This window comes from Lepisosteus platostomus, chromosome 1 (genome assembly GCF_059453375.1).
Source record: "Lepisosteus platostomus isolate fLepPlt1 chromosome 1, fLepPlt1.hap1, whole genome shotgun sequence".
Taxonomy (NCBI): domain Eukaryota; kingdom Metazoa; phylum Chordata; class Actinopteri; order Semionotiformes; family Lepisosteidae; genus Lepisosteus; species Lepisosteus platostomus.
Genome location: NC_142611.1, coordinates 64,850,609 through 64,865,929, shown reverse-complemented (window position 1 = coordinate 64,865,929; position 15,321 = coordinate 64,850,609). Strand labels below are relative to the sequence as shown.

The 15,321-nt window shown below is 52.2% G+C and overlaps 1 long non-coding RNA gene and 2 other non-coding genes across 3 annotated transcripts; 1 reads left to right on the top strand and 2 right to left on the bottom strand.

The window, feature by feature from the left end:
* Nucleotides 1-5,548: 5,548 nt before the first annotated feature.
* trnar-ucu (transfer RNA arginine (anticodon UCU)) lies at nt 5,549-5,641 on the bottom strand. The gene is made up of 2 exons: nt 5,605-5,641; nt 5,549-5,584 (listed from the first exon to the last, which is right to left on the bottom strand). It is a non-coding gene; the product is annotated as a tRNA-Arg (tRNA).
* Nucleotides 5,642-6,421: 780 nt separating this feature from the next.
* Nucleotides 6,422-6,514, bottom strand: trnar-ucu (transfer RNA arginine (anticodon UCU)). The gene is made up of 2 exons: nt 6,478-6,514; nt 6,422-6,457 (listed from the first exon to the last, which is right to left on the bottom strand). It is a non-coding gene; the product is annotated as a tRNA-Arg (tRNA).
* An 87-nt stretch (nt 6,515-6,601) lies between these two features.
* Nucleotides 6,602-10,460, top strand: LOC148678448 (uncharacterized). The gene is made up of 2 exons (XR_015939163.1): nt 6,602-6,747; nt 8,692-10,460. It is a non-coding gene; the product is annotated as an uncharacterized LOC148678448 (long non-coding RNA).
* Nucleotides 10,461-15,321: the final 4,861 nt, after the last annotated feature.

Below are 15,321 nucleotides of genomic sequence, written 5' to 3'. Positions count from 1 at the left end.
ATATCAGCGTCTGATATACTACAGTCGTTATGTACAATACGCCATTACTAAATAATTCTATCTGTAAGCCCCGTTCAGAACGAATAGGTACAGTATAGAGGAATGAAGACAGAGCTATTTTACAGACATTTCAGGGTTGAAGTATTTTTTCAGATCAGACAAGACGGTGTGAATTTGGGTAGTATTAATCAGAGGGCACTGTGCAGTAGACGAGCCTTGGGGTGTCTTTCTGATTCAAGTCTGGCTCAGGTCTCGGTTGGTGCAGTTACCTTCGGAGGGAGGTAGGTTACCCCACTTGTGGAAACAGGGACCAGTCTTTTCAGGGGGCGGTTGGAACTTCCGGCGATAGACCGATATGGACATTAGCTCTGTTATATGTGGTCGACATTCTTCTTCAAGTGCTGGATAATTGTAACTGTTTAACCCTGACTGGGCGGCACCTCCAACTTAAACCCTGAGAAACGGGTGCATGTAAAGTATATATATATACATGAATAAGTCATATTAACCAGTACGTTGTACATACATACATAACTACAGCTGTAAATACAACTCTGGCTATTATTATACTATATTTTTCATTTGTTTAAGGGCTATGCAGAAACCGAGTCATCACAAGCTTGGTTAAGCGTGTTTAATAGTAATTCGTGCTGTAGATTTAAAAAATCGTACTAGAAAGGCTTCTGGGAGATGCGCTTCCAGAGCTCTGCAAACGTCAAAGCTCTTCGGTTTGACAATATCATTAACGTAACACAGATTCTACTGCAAGTCGCTGACATTCAGACGGACGAATCCTCCATTACTGTATGGCCCAGTGTGTCCTTTCACTTATAACACATACATGACTTATAAAGTTATATTTATAACTTATACGTTTTTTTGTGATTTGCATGTACACAATGTTAAACCTTTGAATTATTCGAGAGCTGCACTGTGCGTTTTAAGAACAGAAAAATGAAATGGCTACATCCTTTATATCTTTTACGGTAAATCTAAATCCGCGACACTTTCCCACCTAGCTTGTCCTCTCGGATTTAGGGTAGTTTTCCTGCCCAAAACTCACTGCTGCCAAATTGTCTCGGCGTCTGGCGGTTCCCAGTTTATGCAGAAATATTGTTTCAAGACAGAGGATGAATGAATGTACCAAAAATAAAATAGACAAATCTGCATTTGGAGGAAAACTGCCTTTATGTGGAAAAAAAACTTTCACTAAACGGTGTGGGTTGTGTCTTTGTTTCAAACTCACAGGAATTTTTATTTTGTTTCATTTACTTCCCCGTTACAAAAAGTTTTTTTTTTGAGCGGCTCCAACATCTGAACGTGTATGTTTACAGGAGGTTGAGTTTTGCGTGATGGTGTGCTTACCGTGTGGTGCCTGCTTGTTTGTACTGGAGTTGGGTGTGGGTCGCCGAGAGAGTGGGGCTTGAGAATGAGCGAGAAAGGGTCTTTTCGGGCATTCCTCTCCGTGGCGTGTTGTGACGTCAGCCGTCCTGGACGTTCGAGTCCCAGAAGCGCTCGCCCGTTGCTTCAGGCTCTGATCCGCCTGACGTCACGAAGAGGGCTGGAAGACTGGGCTTCTGCGGGTGACCTGGAGGCTGAGGCACAGACCGCGGCGCGAGCCGGGACGGAGCTCGCTGGCCTGGGGGGAATAACTTTACAGCCTCACTTACCCCCCAAGGAACCAGGAGGATAAGTATGGAAAGGATGGAGTTGACAGATGTTTTTTTTCTAACTTTTAAAAAAAGCGTGCACCAAGCAAAAAAAAAAACCTATACAACCTGTAGACAAACACACAGTACCCAAAGACAAAGACAATGAATGCGCGCGAAGCGAGAGTAAATATATACACACGACACGGATACAGATTTGTTACAGTGCCGAAATGTTGAATTGGTGAAGACCCGCGTTTTCCACGAGGAAAAAAAAAAGCCTCGCACTTTTTAAATACATCTATTCATCCACATTTGACTCACACTCTGTGTCATTTTTACCCTACCGCCCGAGCTACAGTTTTATCAAGCTGTCACTCTCTTCTGCTACGTTCTGTGACTGGAGCTGCGAAGCTGCACAGAAAGCGATTCCGCGGGGGTGGGGGGGACGCCACCTAATTCAGGGGGTTTAAATTGAAAGACCCCGGTGCCTGAACGATGGACGCTCGCGACAGAGGTAATGAATCAGCGCGGTGTATCGTTCCGCGCGCACCTTCAGATACCTTGCGCATATAAATTCATTAAGTGGAAATGAATTGGCTCCGGCTGGTATTTGTTAAAGGGCAAATCACTACTTCGAAAGCTTTAGCGTCTGCTTGCCTATTTATAGAGCCACTGGCTCGCGTCCGAACCAGCCCTTGAAGAGAGGCGGCGATGAGGGATGGCGACAGGAAGGAGTCGCGCAACGTGATGATCATTGATCGAACGCGTGCATTATATTTATCGTTAAGAGGGACACTTCATAAAACAAACTTGGGGTGATCACTCATTGTAAATGAACCTGTTTGCTTGAAGAGCCGGTGGGATTCGAGGGACCGAACTTCACCATTTAAATTCTGAAGTCTTTAAATAAAACATTTCTGTAACAAAGAGGAGGGGCGCTGCCTTGTAACTGTCTTCCCTGTTTTCTTCCCGTTGTAATGTGGACCACCAGTACGCGCCGGTAAGCTCCGCGATTCGGCCCCACCGTGTCTGCGAGCGCGTGAAGGATCTTTGCTCCTCTAAAACCCGAAACGCGCGTCGGGGCAGCCCGCTCGCGCCGTCCTCGCCGGCTGCGGAGGCGCGGGCGGTCGCACGTGACTAGGAGACAAGCCCAGGTGACTCTCGAGGCCTGGAGAAGCGAATCCAGGCTGCGGCCACGTTTTCACGGGAACGCCCCTCCGCACCCACACACAAACCCACCCGTCACGATGCACTGATAGCTCTCAAAGAGACCACTTCACACAGGAAAACGTGTCTGTTCTTTCCAGAGGCAAAACGCGAGAGCTCGCGAGGGATCGGGCGTTTGCGCTCCTGCAGCCCCGGACCTTCACCTCACGGCTTCCGCTGAGGGCCCGGAGGGGTCCGAGGTAAATAGCGGGAAAACTTGGGGGGCCTGCTCGGAGCTTTAGTTGTTGTAAACATGACGTCCGTCAGAGAAGTGGAAGAGGAAGAGTGACAGAGAGGCAAAAACATCGAGTTTTACAGATGCCGAGACGCAGAACGCGGGATTAGCCGTGTTATCGTAAGAAAGCATCGTTCCTAGTAGCTAAGTGAACCAGGGCTCTCGTTATCGAAAGAAGACAGTATAACAACACACACGAGCACCCTGATACACCCTGCGTATGTGACTCCGCCATCTCGGCTACACTCTCGTCCCGGGCAGTGAACGTCTTCAGGCGCCAGTATACAGACCCGTTTCGCCAAAAAAAAACACGCCGAATAAATATCCATCAGAGCATTTTCCTCCTCGATCCTACAGCACGCAAGCACACAAAGCAAAATGAGACCCACTTCGTTGAGACTGAAAATAATATCGCACAAAAAAGAAAAGTAATTTTGTGAGCGACGGGGTGGTGCTTTCGTGACAGCAGTAATTATCGCGGATCAATAACTGACACTCAAGAGCCAGTTTAGAGGTTATCCCCAAAAGATAACCCCAAAAGAACACACATCGTGCAAGTCCTCTTCTTTTCTTCTTATTATCGATAATAAATAATATATATATAATAAATATGAACAACTAAAAAAAAACAGACACGGAAGAAATAGAATCGATATAAACTTTGGATACGAAGGTGCTATACAGGCACAGTACAATAAAAGCAGAAAAAGACGCAGAAGCCCGGAGAATTTCCATTACCCAGCAGAGTAAAATTGGCTTTTAATTGAAAATAAAAATAAATTTGCCGCTTTTTAGTGTGTCGCGAGTACCTTGGGAGGCACTATAGATGCATCGTTAATTTTTAAAGAGTATCAAATTAAAGGACTTCGAACACTAAATTATTTTAACTTTATAGCCCGCTGTAAAGCCACATCGAGAGACTTCGCAGGGCAGAACCGACAGAGATTGGATTTCGTATGGATACCGCGCGGCGCCCTTAATGTCCACTAAAACCCCCGGCGATCGGGGCCTTAAAAACTGCGGGATTGGATTGAATCAAAGGAAGACAGGATAAAGGCACGACACCGTGAAATTAAACATCATGGTCGCAACAATTCACGAGACCCGGGGTCCCGGGAACACATGTAATGAAATGAGACTGTGAGGCGTTCAACACTGCGGCGGTCTTTCGGGACTTGTGTAGAGACCGGATCAATTTAACTGCAGCCTGGTTGAATGGTCGACGGTGTGGGTGCCACGTTGGTGGATTTCGCTACGAAATCAAACAACAACGTCGCCGTACCCCCAGATCGCGAGAGGTGATATAACGAAAGATGGATCATAAGGTTGATAAGCTGTTGTTCGGTTCGGTAGCAGCTGTTTCCCGCGTTGATCTCGGCGCTCAGTTCTCCCCTCAAACGTTTGAGACACGGAACAGCGGGCACTTCGCTAGCAACCCTGCGTCTGAATTGTCGGTGTAGGATTGAAAAGAGGAAAATCTGGAACTAAGAATTTAAAGTCATGTTTTTTTTTTCTCACATTAGTTAAGTGACACACGCGAGTGAATCCTTTACAACGACAGAGCGTTCGACGTCGTTTTAACGCTACAGCTTCACGCTCTGACGCTCCCCACGGTCGGATGAGCGAAAATAAAATACACGAATGCGAACTAAAAGTAAAGGCTTTATACATAAATGTTGTGCAAGATATGGTAACCTCTTATGCGATTTAATCAGAATCGCAATAAAGATAAGATCTGCTAAAAGTCTAAACGTATACGGTTTTCAGCTGAACAGCTCTCAAAACAAAAGGTGTGCGCGTGAGGGAAACAGCGGGAAAAGAAACACGAGAACACGAGTGGGTTCCGGACTTTAAGGATCCACGCGCTAAGATTGCTGTTGCGCAGAGATCAGGGAGACATCTCTGACAGAAACCGGCCATCTGACCCGGGAGATGACCCTGGCTGTCGTTTTCTCTCTGGTTTTAAAAACCCAGCCGCAACACGCGGCCGGCAGCTCAGACGCTGCGTGCTGAGTCTGTGACGAAAGACACTATGCCAGATCTCCCGGCGTTGCAGATCTCTCAGCCCTGTGCGGGACACGGTCCTGCCCATCCTTTCTGACAACGTTGATTAAACAAGACATGGCTTCACCGACGACTAATATTCTCTAGCTTTAGTAAATAGTCAACTGCGCGTTTGTCACCACAATGCTAAAAGTATTTTACAGCCTAATGCAAGTATCAAAGTTAACGTAATTCAAGCAACTTTATGTTGCAACTCGAAAAAAAAGAGTCGAGGTCTAGACTTTTTTCACCTAACGATTACGAAGCTCAAGACAACGTCATCACTACGGAGCACAGAAATGTAACCTTATGCGGTCCGTGGGCCCGGTTCGGGATTGCAGAACAGCCCGGTGTTGTAAAACCCTCGCTTGTGTTATTATCGCGAGTCCGGTATACGAAGCGGCTAAAACGACGACTCTGGTGGGACTCGAACCCACAACCTTTGAATCACCTCTCACAGTGCCTGACTAGAAGTCCAATGCGCTATCCATTGCGCCACAGAGCCGCTGTGTTCAAGGACTTTCTGAAACTCACTTAATCTTGTTATCACAACAAAAAGCGTGGCTTTCTAACAAAGGAAGGAGGCGTGTAGTATCGGCTTTGTTTAAATGTTTTATCTCTGAGCTGCGCAGCCCGTCGGAGGCGCTCAGCAGACGCCATGATGCGCGTGTGTGTGGTTTTTTTAAAAACTTGCCTGCACACTGCCACCAGTGGAGCAACTCCGAATGAGCCTCATCACGCACGCGCACGCCTTGGTCGTCCGTGGCCTCGTGGACGAGCACGTCGCGTGCAACAAGCGGTTTCCTTTTCGCTTTCTTCAACTCCGTCTAGTTTCGGGAAGTTTTTATTGAAGAAGCAAATATCAGAAAAGACAACAGACCACGCCGTGTTGCGATTTCCCCTTTTCTTCTTAAAAAAGAGGAGATAGAGAGACATACGTCAATTCTTACTGCTGCCTCTGTAGTCTCAGTTTAATTTCAGATGTCCAAAAAACTCGCTTTGCGTTGTTCTAAAAGCTTTACAAAAGTTTTCAAGGGCAATCAGCAGTCCTCCGTGACATCACAACTAGACTTTGAATGCGCTTAATAAGCATTTTAAATGGACTAAATCACAACTGGTACGGTTTTTTTAGCTTTTTAAGGCGTTGTACTGGTTCTAGGAGCGCTTTTATTTTAATGAAAAAAAACATTATTTCAACGATTTACCGGGGAAACAAAAATGCAAACTTGATGTATTGTTTTTGTTTTTCCTTTCTTGAGATTACATCGCTTAGTAATAAAAAATGCGACTCTGGTGGGACTCGAACCCACAACCTTTGAATCACCTCTCATAGTGCTTGACTAGAAGTCCAATGCGCTATCCATTGCGCCACAGAGCCGGCTGCGCAACAGGCGTCACTTTTGACTCTCAAATACGCAGAGGCGTTTCTGTTCCGCTGTTGCACTTCTTAACCGGAAGTCTCTCGTGTTCGGTCAAGTGGCTTTCCGGTAGGCTTAGAAAGTTTCGTAGTTCGGGAACATCTTTCTTCACTCCATAGACGTTTAGTTTGGTGTTATATGAATATGAAACGCTCACTGTCTAAAGCAGAAGGCGGGCTATATAGCCTGTAAGGTAATGTATTTGACTTATCCTGCCCAGTCTTAGTATCTTCTTGAGCACCACCGGTTAAATGTGTTATTTTACAGGCGTTCTAGACGTATAGTTGCGAAATAAAAATTACACTACTCATTACTCTATTCTACGAGCTGTTTTTTTTAGTTACTGAACAGATTTTAGAAAACTTTAAATAGTAAAAAAACTCACGAAAGACACGAGACACCACAATTTCCGTGACAAGCGCAGCGCTTTATTTGATTTAAAAAGGCTTTTGACGGAGATTGTATCGAAACATGAACTCTACTTATGAGTCAGCGGTTTGTTCTTGGTGCCGGCGAGTACAATGATGAAGCCTGCCCAGCTGTTCACATATCAAGAAGAAGTCAAACAAACGAATGATTATTCAGGGTGTCAGGGTGTTCAGTGGGAGTGTATGGGGGTGTCTGGGTGTGCAGTGGGAGTGTTCGGAGTGTCAGGGTGTGCAGTAAGAGTGAGAAGGATGTCAGGGTGTTCAGTGGGGGTGTTGTGGGTGTCGGGGTGTTCAGTGGGGGTGTTAGGGTGTGCAGTGGTGGTGATAAGGGTGTGAGAGTGTGCAGGGGGGGTGTTGGGATTTGTAGTAGAAGTGTTGGAGGTGTGAGGGTGTTCAATGGGGGTGTAGGGGGTGTTAGGGTGTTCAGTGGGGGTGTTGTGGGTGTCAGGGTGCTCAGTGGGAGTGACAAGGCTGTGAGGGTGCTCAGTGGGGGTGTTGAGGGTGTTGGGGTGTCAGAGTGTGCAGTGGTGGTGTTGGGGGTGTCAGGGTGTGCAGTGGTGGTGTTGGGGGTGTCAGGGTGCTCAGGGGGGGTGTTGGGGTGTCAGAGTGTGCAGTGGTGGTGTTGGGGGTGTCAGGGTGTGCAGTGGGGGTGTTGGGGTGTCAGGGTGTGCAGTGGAGTGTTGTGGGTGTCAGGGTGTGCAGTGGTGGTGTTGGGGGTGTCAGGGTGTGCAGTGGAGTGTTGTGGGTGTCAGGGTGCTCGGGGGGGTGTTGGGGTGTCAGAGTGTGCAGTGGTGGTGTTGTGGGTGTCAGGGTGTGCAGTGGTGGTGTTGGGGGTGTCAGGGTGTGCAGTGGAGTGTTGTGGGTGTCAGGGTGCTCAGGGGGGGTGTTGGGGTGTCAGAGTGTGCAGTGGGGGTGTTGGGGGTGTCAGGGTGTGCAGTGGGGGTGTTGGGGTGTCAGGGTGTGCAGTGGAGTGTTGTGGGTGTCAGGGTGTGCAGTGGAGTGTTGGGGGTGTCAGGGTGCTCGGGGGGGTGTTGGGGTGTCAGAGTGTGCAGTGGTGGTGTTGGGGGTGTCAGGGTGTGCAGTGGAGTGTCAGTGTGTGTCTCTGCAGGCAGGAGTACAGTATTGCTGTATGCCACTCAGATGGTGCTGTGGCGCCTGGTCTGTCAGTGCTCTTGCTGCAGGAGGCCTCAAGTGTCCTCAGCCGTTCTTTCCGGATCTTTCCAGCTCTCCCTGTGTGATTCCCGGCAGCGTCAGATCTGAGCTCTGTGAACTGCAGAACCGCAGCGAGGACAGCTTCCCCTCGTGGCCGGGCTGTGCCGTGGGCCCTGGGGGTCCGGTCTGGGCAGCGCGGGCTGCTGTCTGAGTGGCGTGTGTCACAGTGTGTGATGCGCGTTTGCGGTCACCCTGCCAGCAGGTGCTGGACGGTCAGGTGCTGGACGCAGGGGGAGCCCAGTGACTGGGTTTTTCATCCAGTTGTTACTGGGGCCGGTTTCTCCAGGTCACCCAGTTCTCTCACGGCTACAAACTGGCCCACGCAAAGCTCCAAGCCCTGTGTCCATCACCTTACCTTGATGGTGAAGGTTGCATTGTCTGTGCCTTCCCCTGCTGAGAGTCAACACAGGACTTCCTCTCCCTCCCTGTGTGCCCTTGTTCTTGATGTATGCCCTCCTCTCTCTCTCTCTCTCTCTCTCTCTCTCACTCCCCTCCAGAGAACAGATGTTTGGGGACAGCTCACGGTCTCAGCGAAATTCTGCGAGGAAAACAAACAGCTGCACTCAGCACTTTTGGCAGGGGGGGGGGGAGCCAGATCTGGGGGGAGAACGAGTCCTCCAGCCGAGAGAGCGAGCGAGGAAGGTGAAACAGCAAGTCGATTGCCGATGTGTTTAATTACCATCCATCCCCGGGGTGACACCCTCCGCCGTGCGGATCTATAAGGAGTTTGGGCAGCACGGCGCTCGGTCCCGGAGACGCGCGCGAAACATCTGGTAGCCGTGAAGCTCTTTTCTCATCCGAGGGACGCCTCTTGCGGGTTGTCAGCTTGTCGTCGGGCCTCCGTGTTGACAAGGGGAGAGCTTTCACACAGACGCACACCGGTCAGCACGGACTGGGGGGGGGGGGGGGGGGCGCAGATCTGGGAAAGCTGTGCGCGCTGCTCTTGCCGGTGCACCCCAGCCCAGTGTTCACTGGCCACACTGGGACACCGGGCACAGGGCCCCCTGCCAGAGTCGGCCGCAGTGAACCTGTGCGGTATGGATTCTCCCCCCCGCCCCTGCTCCCATGCCGTCTCCTGCCCGTGCCCCCCGGTTCGCCAGCCTTCGCTGGGCCTTACTCGAGACTGGCTTCGACCGCGCAGGGTCCGACAGAGACGAGGCGGCGCCGCTCTGCCGGGAATCCTTCTGGTTTGGTGTCGCAGGAAGCAGGGAGTCAGGTGGGGGGGCAGCTGTATTGTATCTGTATTTCTGCAAGCTTGTAAAGAAAGTGGGTGTAGTTGAATGACAGAGAACAGCAGGCTGGGCGGCAGTAGCAGGGCTCGGTCCTGGAGCGGGACGCTCAGGCGGACGCCCTCCGCCTGGTTCGTGCTGGTCAGTGTACGTCTGTGGGCACAGATCACCGTCACCGCTGTGGCCACGCACTCCTAGATCTAAATCACCATGAACGTATTAGTACAGGGGTCTGACCCCGGGACTCTGATCCGGGGACTCTGATACGGGGACTCTGATCCGGGGACTCTGATCCCGAGCCTCTGATCCGCGGACTCTGATCCGGGGACTCTGATCCGCGGACTCTGATCCGCGGACTCTGATCCCGGGACTCTGATCCGGGGACTCTGATATCGGGCCTCTGATCCGGGGACTCTGATCCCGGGCCTCTGATCCGGGGACTCTGATCCCGGGACTCTGATCCGGGGACTCTAATCCGGGGACTCTGATCCCGGGACAGTTCAGCCGGCTGTCCTGGAGGATATTTTTGAAGCAGTCTTGCTTGCCGGGACAAGCTCCGGCTCCCCTGCCACCCTGAATGGACAGAGGGATCAGGGGTACTAGTAGCTCATGGGGCTGCAGAGAGCCAGTCCCGGAGGTGGTTACTGGACTTCTGTAGAGCAGGAGACAGGTGTTCAGTTGATCCAGCCACATCAAATATATTGATCGATGAGCCGGTCTAAAACCTGGGCTCTATGAAACCACTGTGGCCCTCCAGGTCTGGAGTCATGACCTTTGACCCTGCCCTGCTCCTCCAGTGTCCTGTCGCTCCCCTGCGGGACGAGTCTGTCCGCCCTTCCTCATCCTCCCTCGTGTGTGTGTGTGTGTGTGTGTGTGTGTGTGTGTGTGTGTGTGTGTGTGTGTGTGTGTGTGTGTGGAGGGGGGCCTAGAGGAGTGAGCTGAGACGCATGGAAGACAAACCCAGAGCTCTCCAATGCAAAAGCAAAGGTTCTCCAGAGGACAGCGTGCATAGTTGAAATAAAGGGTTTCATTTTTAATTTGAACTTCGCAAGTGTGTCAATCACATGCCATACACAATTAGCCACTGTGTTTTCTTCAGTCTGTCAGAATTTAGGGGGAGGTGGCAGCCAGCTCTGTTGTCCCTCAAGACGAGGGCCCTGGGTTCTTCTCTAGCTTGGGGTGTCTGTCTGTGTGGAGTCTGCATGTTCTCCTGAGGGACATGTGGCATTTCCACCAGGCAGCCAGGTTACAGACTCACAAAGTCACAGAGGTGGGAAATAGACCCATGTGTTTGCAATTGTCATGACAACGGTTTCTTTAATGATTTTCCTAGTCGTTTCCCTAAACCCATTTCCATATCTCACCACCAGTGGTTACATCACTGCATCCTCCATTTTCACTTGTCCAAAGTCCCCCTTGCACCCCGACTCCCACCTCCTTTGGCCCAGGAAACGTTACCATGACGATGAGTTCCCAGGCCTGTGGGGTAGTGTGGGCGGACCCCTGTCCCCTTCTCTTTGAGCCACGGCCTACAATAAGAGCCCGCTTCCAGGAACTCCACTCTCCAGTACCTCACAGCACCCCCCCCACCGCCCCTCCATAATCCTCACTCATCGCAGTCATGTGACCCGGCCCCTGCGGAACACCCACACTCCCCCCGCCCGACCTGGAGCTCCGGAACATTCCCAGGCACCAAGAGGATTGTGGGTAGTTTTATCTCAGCTCCTCCCCCTTCCCCAGTGCAGGTGCTTCAGCCCCTCTCTGCACAAACTCCCTGCCCCCCCCTCTCTCCTGTCTGCTTGTCCACCTGTCTCTTCATTCCCTCTCCTCTCTCCTGTCCCCTCACCTCACCTCTCTGTCTCTATCCCTCTCTTTATTCTCTCTTGTCCCCTCACCCCCTCTCTCCAGTCTCTTCATTCCCTCCCCTCTCTCCTGTCTCCTCACCTCCTCTCTCTCTGTCTGTCCCTCTTTATTCTCTCCTGTCTCCTCACCTCCTCTCTATGTCCCTCCCCTCTCTCCTGTCTCCTCACCTCCTCTCTATGTCCCTCTCTTCTCTGCCGTCTCCTCAACTCCTCTCTCTCTCTCTCTCTCTCTCTCTCTCTCTCTCTCTCTCTCTCTCTGTCTGCGCCTCTCTTTATTCCCTCCCGTCTCCTCACCTTCTCCATCTCTCTCTCGCTGCCCACCTGGTGGCGCTGAGTAACCCCCGTCCCCCCTGTCCCCTTCACACACACACGCTCACTCCCTCTGGCGGTCCGGGGGGGTCAAGTCACTGGCAAGGTCACTGGCGGGTCACCCTCGCTGACTCCCGTGTGGAACAATCCAACACAACCCCACTCACCCCCACCCCGCCAGCCCCCTCCCACCGCCACGGCTGGGGTGTCACATGACCCGAAAGAGCCGTCAGCGAGCTGCGTGATTGATGAGGCTTTTAGTACCTGTTTAGAATAAAGCTGTCCGCAGCACAGTCTAATTACCCCACTCCCTGGTGACGGCTCCAGAGCATAATTGCTTTGTGTTTGCTGGCCTGGTTGAGCCCAGGGAACGAGGGGTTAGTGCTGGTGGGGGGAGCTGATTGCAGGGTCGTTATTCCTGTAACGGCGATAATTACTGTGCGGCTGGGTGTGAGAGACTCATGTCTGAGTCCAAACCCTGCGAGGTTCAGTCTGTCTTCGATTTCAGGAGCTCGTCCCGGAGTGAAATCTTGCGGTTTCTTCCCCCCCCCCGTCTGCCTTTGCTTCTGCGCCCTGTCCTGCATTTGGAGGGGTTTAGGGGCTCGCAGCCGTATGGAGATAACCCCAGAAAACCAGACTGGGGGGGTCTTGTGGCCCCCCCCCCACTCACCTGCCGGAGCACACCAGGTTCCTGCAGGACCCATGCTTGCAAAGAACCACCATGTGCCTCGTTTTTTATTCCACTCCAAATCCTTTCTTTTGTGATGTACCCAAAGTTGTGACACAACTGTCCAGAATTACCATCTTCTCCAGATCTAGAACAAGTGACACATTTAAAACCAGGCCAGGAGTCTGCAGTGTTTAAGAGGACACTTGTCCTGATCCAGGTGCTCGGAGCTCAGCTGCAGTGCCCAAGGATCAGGGCTGCAAGAGCTTTGGAGTCTGTAGATCATGTATCCCATGAGCACCCAGCTGTCACTCAAACCCCGGACAACCCCCTCCCCCCTGGCCTGCGCTGGCATCAGGCAGGGCTCGTGCTCCACACGCTCTGTCCTGCCTAGAGGAAGTCCAGATGCAGGAACTTCAGGATCTCGGTTGCCGAGCAGGCCTGCAGTCTGATAATCGATTTCAGACTCCGTCTCCTTCATTTACCACAGATAGGATGTAGACCTGGGAGGCATGATAACGCAGTGGTCAGCATTGCTGCCTTGCAGCGCTGGGGCCCCGGGTTCAGTTCTAGACTGGGGGGTGCTGTCTGTGTGGAGTCTGCATGTTCTCCCCATGTTCGTGTGGGTTTCTTCCAGGTGCTCCAGTTTCCTCCCACTGTCCAGAGGCTCACTGGTGGGTTAATTTGCTTTTGGGAAAACTGACCCCGGTGTGAATGACCGTGTGTGCCCTGCGATGGACTGGCGTCCTGTCCAGGGTGTATCCTGCCTTGCGCCCGTTGCTTGCTGGGATGGGTACCCCCCTCCCCCCCAACAGGAAGAAACAGTTTGAAAAAGGATGGATGGCTGGGACATCAAGTTCACAGGTGGAAAAAGAAAAAAGCGAACGCTTAATCGCCGTGGCTGTAACGAGTCTTACTTGCAGCCGCCCTACCCCAGCTCCCTGGCCGCCGCGCCGCGGAGGGAGGGAGGGAGGGAGGGCACGAGAGCGTCCGGATGTTAGTTTACGGGCAGGTGTCATCACGCGGCGCGTTTGCACATAACTCAGGCCTGCTGCGCTGCTGTGGCATCATAAATAACCTCCTCGACGCGAGATAATGTCTGCTTAATGTTTAGTCAATAAACCCCACTGTCACTTTTATATATATATAAATATACACACACACACAGGCTGCCCAGATTGATGGGTTCTGCGAGCCTTTTACATCACAGCCTGATGGGGAACACAAGGGCTTTCGAAGAAGGAGAGGGACCGCGTGGCATCAGGTGTTCAGAGCAGATAGCGGACACAATGGGCGCCATCCATTCTTAGCCATTATCTGCTGAAGAGCAGAGGCGTTCGGCGTCCAGGAATGACAGAGCGACACTTTTTCTCCCTCCGGCTCCCCTGTGACGCACGAAGGCCGGGCTGCCAGTTACAGGTCAGGGGGGTGTGTGTGTGCTCCCTCTTGTGCTGGGTGTTGTGCTTCCCTGCTGCATGTTGCGATGCATGGACAACACTCCCGGTTTGTAACAAAGCGGGATTCCCTCTCTTTAACTTGTCTTGTCGTCCCCTCCTTAATGAAGCAACCCGCTGGGCTTTTCGAAATCCCACTTTTTCCAGAGCGAGAATTTGCTCGCTACCACGGAAGAGAGGAAAAAAAAAAACAATGTTTTCTTCTTCCCGGAGTTCAGCTGACAGCTGGGGGACCCGGATTCATCACCGGTCCCCCTCTCCCCACTGCACAGTGAAGACATGCGTCGGGGCGCGGTGTTCCGCTGCGCAAGGGATCCTGGGAGGAGGAAAGGAGAGAAGGAGAAGCGCGGTCCTGAGCCCGGGGGGGGGTGGCAGGAAGAGGAAAAGAGAACAGGGCACTGGAGTCCAGCCGAGCATTGGGAATGCAGCAGATGACTCTCACAGGGTAATGAAGACCGAAACGCTGAGAAATTAAGAGAGACATTACCTGGAGCATCAATAAATAAAACACTAATTAAAAAAAGCAATTAGCGCTGCGCACATGGGAAGAGCACAAGCGCCCAGCACGCGGGGGTATGCGCACGGGGGTTGTCCGCGGAAAATCCGCTCAGGATCAGGGGGTGCACGGCGGCCCGGGGCTGGGGTACACCTCCTCCAGAAAAGGAGAGGCGTTTTCATGCACCCCTGCAGACTGGGGCCCCCAGCATCGCAGGCCAGGCGGGGGAAGGAGGGGAGGTCTCTGCTGCTCTGAGCTGGTGCCGCGGGCTGCTCTCCGCGCCTGTCGCCGGTGTCGGTGACGCCCCTGGGGGATAATAAAGACTGATGACACTGCAGCCCAGCCTGCTGGAGAACCGCCTGTAAGATCTTTTATTTCCTGACACCACCACCCCCCACCTAACACCACCTCCAGCCCCCCCCCCCACCTCCACCAACTCTAATTCTGGTTTAATAACCGCAGACCCCATACATCATGGTATTGACGTGACTTACAAACAGCACGGCACACTAACTCCCTGCCTTTTACACGCGCCACTCAGGGGGGTCACCTGGAGGTCAGAGAGTCAATAATTGCACCTTCTCCCAGCTGTCAATGCAGAGCTGGCGACCTGCCTGTGACCCCCACACCCCTCCCCACTACCGCCACCCCTGGCTTCCACCTGGGCACTGGGCACTGGGCACAGGCCTCACCACTGTCCACAGCCGCCCGCCACGCACACACACGGCTCCAGCTCAGCACGTTGGCTAACACACGGCACGGATCTCATTTTCCTACCTCTTCCCTGCTGAAGAGAGTTTCTGTAAGCTACTGCACAATTCAGAAAAGAAACTGAAGAAGTCTTGCGGAGCATTGCTGCCTGGCAGTGCTGCGGCACTGGATTGAATCCCTGAGGTGCTGTCTGTGTGGAGTTTGCATGTTCTCCCCATATTTGCATGGGTTTCCTCCAGGAGCTCACGGTCCAAAAACGTACTGGTAGTTTAACTGGCTTTTGGGGAAACTGGCCCTGGTGTTAGTTTGTGTGTCCTGTGATAGATTGGTGTCCCGTCAATGTTGTGTCCTGCCTTGGGCCCAGTGCTTCCCGGGACAGGCTACAGCCCACTTTGACCT